The following is a 9316-nucleotide window of genomic DNA, read 5'->3' on the forward strand; positions in this document are numbered from 1 at the left end:
ACAACCAGAGTCATCTGCAGGGGCATTGCCGTGGTCCCTCAAATCATCATTGCCATCGTCCTCAGAGGATTGGCCCCATCTGGTCTGTCTTCATCCTCCAGGGCATCTCCTCTTTGGATGGTGATGTTATGGAGTGCGCAGCAAACCATGACCATCAGGGACACACATGGTGGGGAGTACTGTAATGCTCCTCCAGATCCAGGCATCAGAAATGCATTTTTAGGAGTCTGATGGTTTGCTCCACTTTGGCTCTGTTACTGGCAAGGCTGTTGTACCTCTTCTCCGTCAGATCTTGGCATGCTCACAGGCATCATTAGCCATCTTTTAATTGCATAGTTCTTATCACTTAATAGTCATCCCTCCATGTTTGGAATCTCTGAGTTCCTGAGAATGTATGCATCATGACTGCTGCCTGGGTACCTGGCACACACCTTGCATGATCTGTCGATTATGGTCGCATACCGGCTGCACATTGATCAAGTGGAAGCCCTTTCTGTTGATGAGGGTGCATGGCTGTACCGCAGGAGCCTTAATGGCTACCTGCATGCTGTCGATGTCTCCCTGTACCCTGGGTAAACCTGCAATGGCTGCAAATCCTTGGGATCTATCCTTCTGGCTTTGGACATCCTGTGTGAGGGAGGTGTAATTCCCCGCTCCTCGGAACATTGCATCTGTGAACACCTTGATACAATAGTGTACAGCAGGCTCTGTAATTCTACTAAGGTCTCTGCAGGCTGCCTGGAATGACCATGTCACAAGGAAGTTCAGTGTCACTGTCATCTTCAATGTGACAGGCATTGGGTGGCCCCCAAGGCAGTTGGATGATATCGCCCCTCCAAGCATCTCACAAAGTGATGTCACAGTTACCCTTGAAAGCCTGAGTCATTTTCTGCACTGAGACTCGCCCAGCTGCAGGTAGGTAAATCGCTGCCTGTATACCCTTGAGACAGAATAAGTTCATCTGTGCCTCCGCTGAGGTTTTCTGAGTTCGTCCTCACCCTCAGGGTCTGGTGCTGCTCTGTCCACTTCATGAGGAACCACAGCATCCTGAGCCTCCCTGTGTTCCCTTCTTCCTCTCACCCTTCTCCTCCTCCTCCTCCTTATCCTCCCCTCCTCACTGGAGGTTGTATCGCCAACTGAGACCACAATCCCCATCTGTCTCAGGTACTTTTCACCCCTCACCCCTGGGTAAAGGACAGGAAAAATATACATTGAGGAGAGCCCTCTGAGTCAGAGAAGAGTCCTCCTCATGAAAAAAAATTCACAAGGTTACTCTGCCCACTCAAATAAGCAGTCCCTGCAATCAATGGAGTTTGAACTGCAAAGCTGAGACTTTGCGGAGTCAGGTGTTGAGTTACTCACTGCAGATTTCCCAGCCTCTGGCCTGCCCATGTATCCAGAGGCTTTATACAGCTAATTCTGGTCAGTTTCTGGTCAATGGTAACCCCCAGGATGTTGCTTATTAGGGGATTCAACATCAAGGGAAGATGGTTAGATTCTCTCTTGCTTGAGATGGTCATCATCTGGCACTCGTGTGGCCCAAAAGTTACTTGTCATTTATCAGCCAAGTCCAAATGTTGTCCAGGTTTTTCTGCATATGGACAGACTGCTTCAGTATCTGAGGAGTCGTGAATGGTGCTGAACACGTGCAATCATCAACAGTCATTCCCACTTCTGACCTTGTGATAGAGGGAAGTTCATTGATGATTTTGTGCATGCTGTCGCAACAGAATTACTTTAAAGTGAGAATACGTTGTGATTTCTACAATGCAGAAGGACAAACCATATATATTTTTGATCATGTGCATTTCTAATAGAAAGCTGTGCCGGCAGGGAGCATGGTTTGAAGAATATAACCAACAACATTGTAGCCCTACCTCTGACTTGGATTCCCTTTGAATGTGGCTTTCCTATTCCAAGTACAAGAATTACCTTAAATGCAGTTTAGGAAAATATCTATTGGAAAGGCATCACCATGTGATTGATTGCTCCCTTACCCCTCCTCAAAAAACACTTGCTGCCCATCACTCATTCCCCATTGTATGCTACTTGATGAACATTGTGACAGTGGTGATGCCTGATGGCACCAGGGAGAAGATTTCTTCCTTGTATTTAAACTAGTTCTGAAGCTACCAGAAGATTGTAAAAATCTAACTGGTTCACTAATGTCCTTTAGGGAAGGAAACCTGCCGTCCTTACCCAGTCTGGCTGATAAACGACTCTGACTCACAGCAATGTGTTTGGCTTTTAACTGCGCTTGAAATTACCTAGCAAACACACAGCTGTATCAAGCCACTACAAAAAAATTAAATGATAAAATCAGATGGACCACTCAGCATTGACCTAGGCATCGGATTTGGACACAAATACGGCACACCCTGCCCAGACAGCCCTGCAATGTCCTTAAAACTGACATCTGGGGATAGGTGCCAGGATAGGGGAGCTGTTCCCACACTAGTCAAGCAACAGCCTGACACAGTCATATTCACAGATTGTACTTCTCAGCCAATATTCCAGGCTCTGCCATTACCATCCCTGAGTATATCCTGTCCCACTGCCACAGCAGATGCATTACAGGTTGTGGCAGTGGCATACAGTAATGGCTCTGAGAGTCCTCAACATTGACTCCGCACCCCATGAAGTCTCACGGCATGAGGTCAAACATGGGCAAGGAAACCTCCTACTGATTACCACCTACTAATTATCACCTACCACCCTCCCTCAGCTGATGAATCAGTGCCCCTCCATGTTGAACACAACTTGGAGGAAGCACTGAGAGTAGTGAGAACATAGAATGCATCCAATCTCCATTACCAATAGAGGCTAGTTGCACCTCAACTGACCAAGCTGGTTGAGTCCCGAAAGACGAAATGTGAAAAAAACCTACTAGGACTCATCCTCATCAATCTACCATTTGCATTTGTCCATGACAGTATTGGTAGGAATGAGTACAACACTGTCCTTGTGGAGACAAAGTCACACCTTTGCACAAATGACATCCTCCATCTTGTAATATGGCACTACCATTGTGCTATGTGGATAGATTTAGAACAGATCCAGCAACTCAAAACTGGGCATCCAGCATCAGCAGCAGCAGAACTGTTTTCCACCAAAATCTGCAAACTTGTGGCCCAGCATATCCCTCAATCTGCCATTGTCATCACACTAAGCCACCATGCCTGGTTCAATACAGTGTGAAGAAGAGCATCTCAGCAGCAGCATCAGGCATTACTGGAAGTCACACCAACCTGGTGAAACTACAACATAAGACTACATCCATGCATCCAGGCTTGCTGTAGACAGAGCCAATTGATCCAACAACAAATGAGCGAGAGAGTATAAATTGAGACCAAGGCCTGAGACCCACACCACTCACCTGGGAGCCGGAGAGATGGTGGGACCAGTCAGCTGCTCGGAACCGGCCTGCGCTGAGTTCGAAAGGAGAGTGAGAAAAAACAAATAGTGATATCACAGGAAAATCATAAGTTCATTGGTTGGTAAGAAACTGTTATTAGTGACTGTCTTTCAATTGCTGTAAATTAGAAAAGCGCATTATTTTTTTAAAAACAGCTATACTTGGATTTAAGTGAGAAACACCAGGAATAAGGGGAAGGCAGGGCCAGTACAATAAAGTGATATAAATAAACCAAAGTAAAATAAAATTAAGACATGGCAGGGCAGCTCGGTCAAGTGGAATGAGTGTTTTGTAATATGTGGGAAGTCATGGACGCTACTGGTGTCCTGGATGACCATATGTGCATGAAGTTGTGCCAGGTGCAGAACCTTCAGCTCCAGGTTTCAGAGCTCGAGCGGCAGCTGGAGTCACTGTGGCACATCTGCGAGGCTGAGAGCTACGTGGATAGCATGTTCAGAGAGGTGGTCACATCGCAGCTTAAGGGCCTGGAGGCAGAGAGGGAATTGGTGACCAATAGGCAGTCCAAGAGAATTAGGCAGGTAATGCAGGAGTCTCCTGGGGCCCTACTCACAAATCAGTTTTCCAATTTGGAAGCTGGTGAGAGCGCTAGTTCCTCAGAGGAGTGCAGTCAGAGCCAAGTTTGCGACACCACAAGCGGCTCGGCTGTACAGGAGGGGAGGAAGAGGAAAGGAAGAGCAATAGTAATAGGGGATTCATAAGTTAGAGGAACAGACAAATGTTTCTGTGGGAGTAGACATGACTCCAGGAATGGTATGTTGCCTCCCTGGTGCTAGGGTCAAGGATGTCACTGAGCGGCTGCAGGACATTCTTCTGGGGGAGGGTGAACAGCCAGAGGTCATGGTCCACATTGGTACAATAACTTAGGTAGAAAGGGGGATATAGTCCTGCAATCATAATTTAGGAAGTTAGGTCAAAAATTAGCAAGCAGGACCTCAAATGCAGTAATCTCTGGATTATTCCTAGTGCCACGTGCAAGTGAGTACAGAAATAGGAGGATAAGGCAGATGAATGCGTGGTTGGAAAGATGGTGCAGGAGGGAGGGCTTTAGACTCCTGGGACACTGGGACTGGCTCTGGGGGAGATGGCACCTGTACAAGCCGGATGGGTTGTACCTGAACAGAGCTGGGACTGAGCACCTTGCGGGCGTTTTGCTAGTGCTGTTGGGAGGGCTTTAAACCAACTCAGCAGGGGTATGGGAACCAGGAGAGAATATTAAAGAGGAATACCAGGGTGCACAAAATACTGGGAGAGACAGGTAGCACTAATATAGAGAATAGTAAGTTAATAGGTGGAGTTGGAGTAAGGGAGAAATTGATGAAGTCTTAATCAGGGTTACTATGCATGTATGTGAATGCACAGAGCATAGTAAATAAGATCGGGGAGTTACAAGCACCGATTACCATGTGGTAATATGATGTTGTGGTGATAACAGAGACTTGACTCAAGGAAGGGCAGAACTGGGTGTTAAACATTACTGGGCACAAAGTGTTCAGAAAAATTGGGAAAGAAAGGAAAGGAGGAGGGTGGTGGTATTGGTTAAGGAGAGCATTGCAGTGCTGGAGAAAGAGGATGTCCCAGAGGGTTCAATGACAGAATCAATTTGGTTGGAGCTAAGAAACAAAACCTGTGCTATCACAAAGCTCAGTGTAGTTTATAGACCGCCAGCTAGTGGGAAGGATGTAGAGGAACAAATCTGCAGGGAAATTACAGAGAGGTGCAGACATTATAGAGTTGTTATAATGGGGGACTTTAATTACCTGAATGTAGTCTGGGACAGTGGCAGCGTAAAGGTTGGAAGATAGACTGAAGAGTTTGAGACTGTTCTCTTTGGGGAGGAGAAGGCTAAGGGAAGATTTGATAAAAGTGTTCAAAATCATGAGGAGCTGGATAGATTAGATAGGTAGAAACTGTTCCTGCTTGCAAAAGGATCGAGACCGATAAGGCACAGATTTAAAGTGATTTGTAAAAGAAGCAAATGTGATGTGAGAAAAGATTTTTTTCAACCACTAACTTAGGCAGTGAATTCCAGATGCCCACCACCCTCTGGGTGAAAAAGCTTTTCCTCATATCTTTTCTAATCCTTCTACCAATCACTTTAAATCTATGCCCTTTGGTAATTGACCCCTCAGCAAGGGAAACAAGTATTTCCAGTCTACTCTATCTAGGCCCCTCATAATTTTGTACACCTCGATTAGCCTCCTCTGTTCTAAGAAAAACAACCCTAGCCTATCCAATCTCTCTTCATAGTTGCAATTTTCAAGCCCTGGCAGCATTCTTGTAAACTCCCTCTGCAATCTCTCCAGAGCAATTATGTCCTTGTAATGTAGTGACCAGAATTAGAACATAAGAACATAAGAACTAGGAGCAAGAATAGGCAATTCAGCCCCTCGAGCCTCCCCCACCATTCAATACGATCATGGCTGATCTCATTTTGGCCTCAACTCCAATTTCCCGCCCTCTCCCCATAACCTTTCAACCCATTACTAATTAAAATCTGTCTATCTCCTCCTTAAATTTATTCAGTGTCCCGGCATCCACTGCACTCTGAGCTAGTGAATTCTACAGATTCACGATCCTTTGAGAAAAGCAATTCCTCCTCATCTCTGATTTAAATCTACCACCCCTTAGCCTAAAACTCTGGCCTCTCATTCTAGAATGCCCCAGAAGGGGAAACATCTGCTCCACGTCTATTTTCTCTATCCCCTTTAGCATTTTATATACCTCAATTAGATCTGCTCTCATCCTTCTAAACTCTAGCGAGTATAGGCCTAAACTGCTCAATCTCTCCTCATAAGACAAGCCCCGCATCTCTGGAATCAATCTAGTGAACCTCCTCTGAACCGCCTCCAATGCAACTACATCCTTCCTCAAGTAAGGGGACCAAAACTGTGCTCAGTACTCCAGGTATGGTCTCACCAATGCCTTGTACAGTTGCAACAACACTTCACTACTTTAATACTCTATTCCTTTAGCAATAAATGCCAAAATTCCATTTGCCTTCCTTATTACCTGCTGTACCTGCATACTAGCTTTCAGCGATTCATGCACGAGGACACCCAGATCCCTCTGCACTGAAGCATTCTGAAGTTTCTCTCCATATAAATAATGTCGCCTTTTTAATCTTCTGACCAAAATGGATAACCTCACACTTATCCACGTTAAAAGTCCATCTGCCAAATTTTGGCCCATTCCCCTAACTTGTCCATATCCATTTGTAAATTTCTTATTTCTTCATTGCAACTTACTTTCCCACCTATTTTGGCATCATCTGCAAATTTAGCTATAGCACCTTCTATCCCTGAATCCAAGTCATTAATATAGATTGTAAATAGTTGGGGCCCAAGGACCAAACCCTGTGGCACCCCACTAGCTACAGCTTGCCATCCAGAAAAAGACCCATTTATCCCAACTCTCTGCTTTCTGTTGGTTAGCCAATCCTCTATCCAAGCTAATATATTACCCCTAATTCCGTGTTATCTTATCTTGTGCATTAATCTTTTGTGCGGCACCTTATCAAAGGCATTCTGGAAGTCCAGATACACTACATCTACAGGATCCCCATTATCCACTTTGCTTGTCACATCGTCAAAGAACTCTAGCAAATTAGTCAAACACGATTTACTCTCCATAAAACCATGCTGACTGTGATGGATTGCATTTTGACTTTCCAAATGCCCCATTACTACTTCCTTAATAATGGATTCCAACAATTTCCCAACGACAGACGTTAAACTAACTGGTCTATAGTTTCCTACTTTCTGCCTCCCCCCCCCCACTTTTTGAATAAGGGTGTTATATTAGCATTTTTCCAATCCACTGGAACCTTTCCAGAATCCAGGGAATTTTGGAATATTATAGCCAATGCATCCACTATCTCCTCTGCCACTTCCTTTAAGACCCTGGGATGTAGGCCATCAGGTCCTGGGGACTTGTCACCCTTTAATCCCAGTAGTTTGCTCAGTACTTTTTCTCTAGTGATGTTGATTGTTCTATACCCTCTGCACCACCTGTTACTATTGGGGTGGTGCTAATGTCCTCCACTGTGAAAACTGAGGCAAAATATTGATTAAGCATCTCTGCCATTTCTGTGTTCCCCACTATTAACTCCCCAGTCTCGTCCTCCAAGGGACCAATATTCACTTTAGCTACTCTCTTTCCTTTTATATACTTGTAGAAGCTTTTGCTATCAGTTTTTACATTTTGCGCTAGTTTTCTTTCATAATTTATCTTTGCTCTTTTTATATTTTTTTAGTAACCCTTTGTTGATCTTTAAAAGTTTCCCAATCTTCCAGCCTGCCACTGACCTTTTCAATTTGGTATGCCTTAGTTTTTGTCTTTTAAGTTATCTTTAACTTCCTTGCCTAGCCATGGATGCTTTTTCCCCCTCTTACCATCTTTCTTCCTCATTGGGATATATTTTACTCGGGAGGAATTGAATATCTCCTTAAATATCTGCCACTGTTCATCAACTGTCCTACCTTGTAGCCTTCCTGCCCAGTCCACTAGGGCCAAATCTGCCCTCATACCTATGTAGTTACCTTTGTTTAACTCCAGGTGGTTATGCTGGAACTGTATAAAATGCTGGTTAGGCCACAGCTGGAGTACTACGTGCAGTTCTGGTCACCACATTATAGGAAGGATGTGATTGCACTAGAGAGGGTGCAGAGGAGATTTACCAGGATGCTGCCTGGGCTGGAGGGTCTGAGCTATGAGGAAAGATTGAATAGGCTGGGGTTGTTTTCCTTGAAGCAGTGAAGGTTGAAAGGGGACCTGATGGAGATGTATAAGATTATGAGGGGCATAGATAGGGTGGATAGGAAGGCACTTTTTCCATTAGTAGAGGGGTCAATAACCAGGGGGCATAGATTTAAAGTAAGAGGTAGAAGGCTAAGAAGGGAGTTGGGAATTTTTTTCGCCCAGAGGGTGGTGGGAGTCTGGAACTCACTGCCTGAAATGGTGGTTGAGTCAAAAACTCTCATAATATTTAAGAAATATTTAGATATTCACCTGCATTGCCATAGCCTTCAGGGCCATGGACCAAGTGCTGGAAAATGGGATTATTACAGTCAGATATTTGTTGACCGGTGTGGACATGATGGGCCCAATGGCCTCCTTCTGTGCTGTAAATGTCTATGAGTCTATTTCCTTCCCTAAAAGACATTTGTGAACTAAATGGGCTTTTATGACAATCGACAGTGCTTTCATGGTCAGCATCACTAAGACTAGCTTTTAATTCCTGATTTATTAATTGAAGTTAAGTTCTACCAGCTGCTGTGGTGGGATTTTAACCCATGTTCCCAGTCCATTAGCCTGGGCCTCTGGATTACTAGTCCAGTGAAATTACCATTTATGCTATTGCTGCCTCCATTTTTTGCAGTCATATATTGCAGCAAGATATGATTGTATGGTATCATGGCTATTTTAGCTATTTTAACATTAGCATTGACCTTTCATTTATTTTAAAGGATGTCATACAGAATGCATTAAGGATGTTCTTACAATGGGCTGAACGTCCTGTTCCTGTGCTGTAACTATGCTATGATTCTATCCATCCCCTAAATTTCATCTGCTGTTCTTATTGACATAATACTAGCTTGTCGTTCTTTTTTAAAATGTCAACATCCTTCTGGTCAGGATTTGCCATCTTCCCTGTATTTCCATGGTTAGATTCAGAGACAAGCATCTTCACTTATGCTGGCTTTCAGCAATCCCGCACGCAGCTCATTATTTCCCCACAGTCCTAGTAAAATTTAGCCTCAGATTTTGTGAATGATGATCTCTTTACCTACACGTATGTTTCAACTCTCATATTTCAATGAATGGATAGAAAGGAAGACACAGTTTATCCTTCATCCACAACATGAAACATATCAAATCAAC

This window comes from Cetorhinus maximus, chromosome 3 (assembly GCF_964194155.1).
Source record: "Cetorhinus maximus chromosome 3, sCetMax3.hap1.1, whole genome shotgun sequence".
Lineage (NCBI taxonomy): Eukaryota > Metazoa > Chordata > Chondrichthyes > Lamniformes > Cetorhinidae > Cetorhinus > Cetorhinus maximus.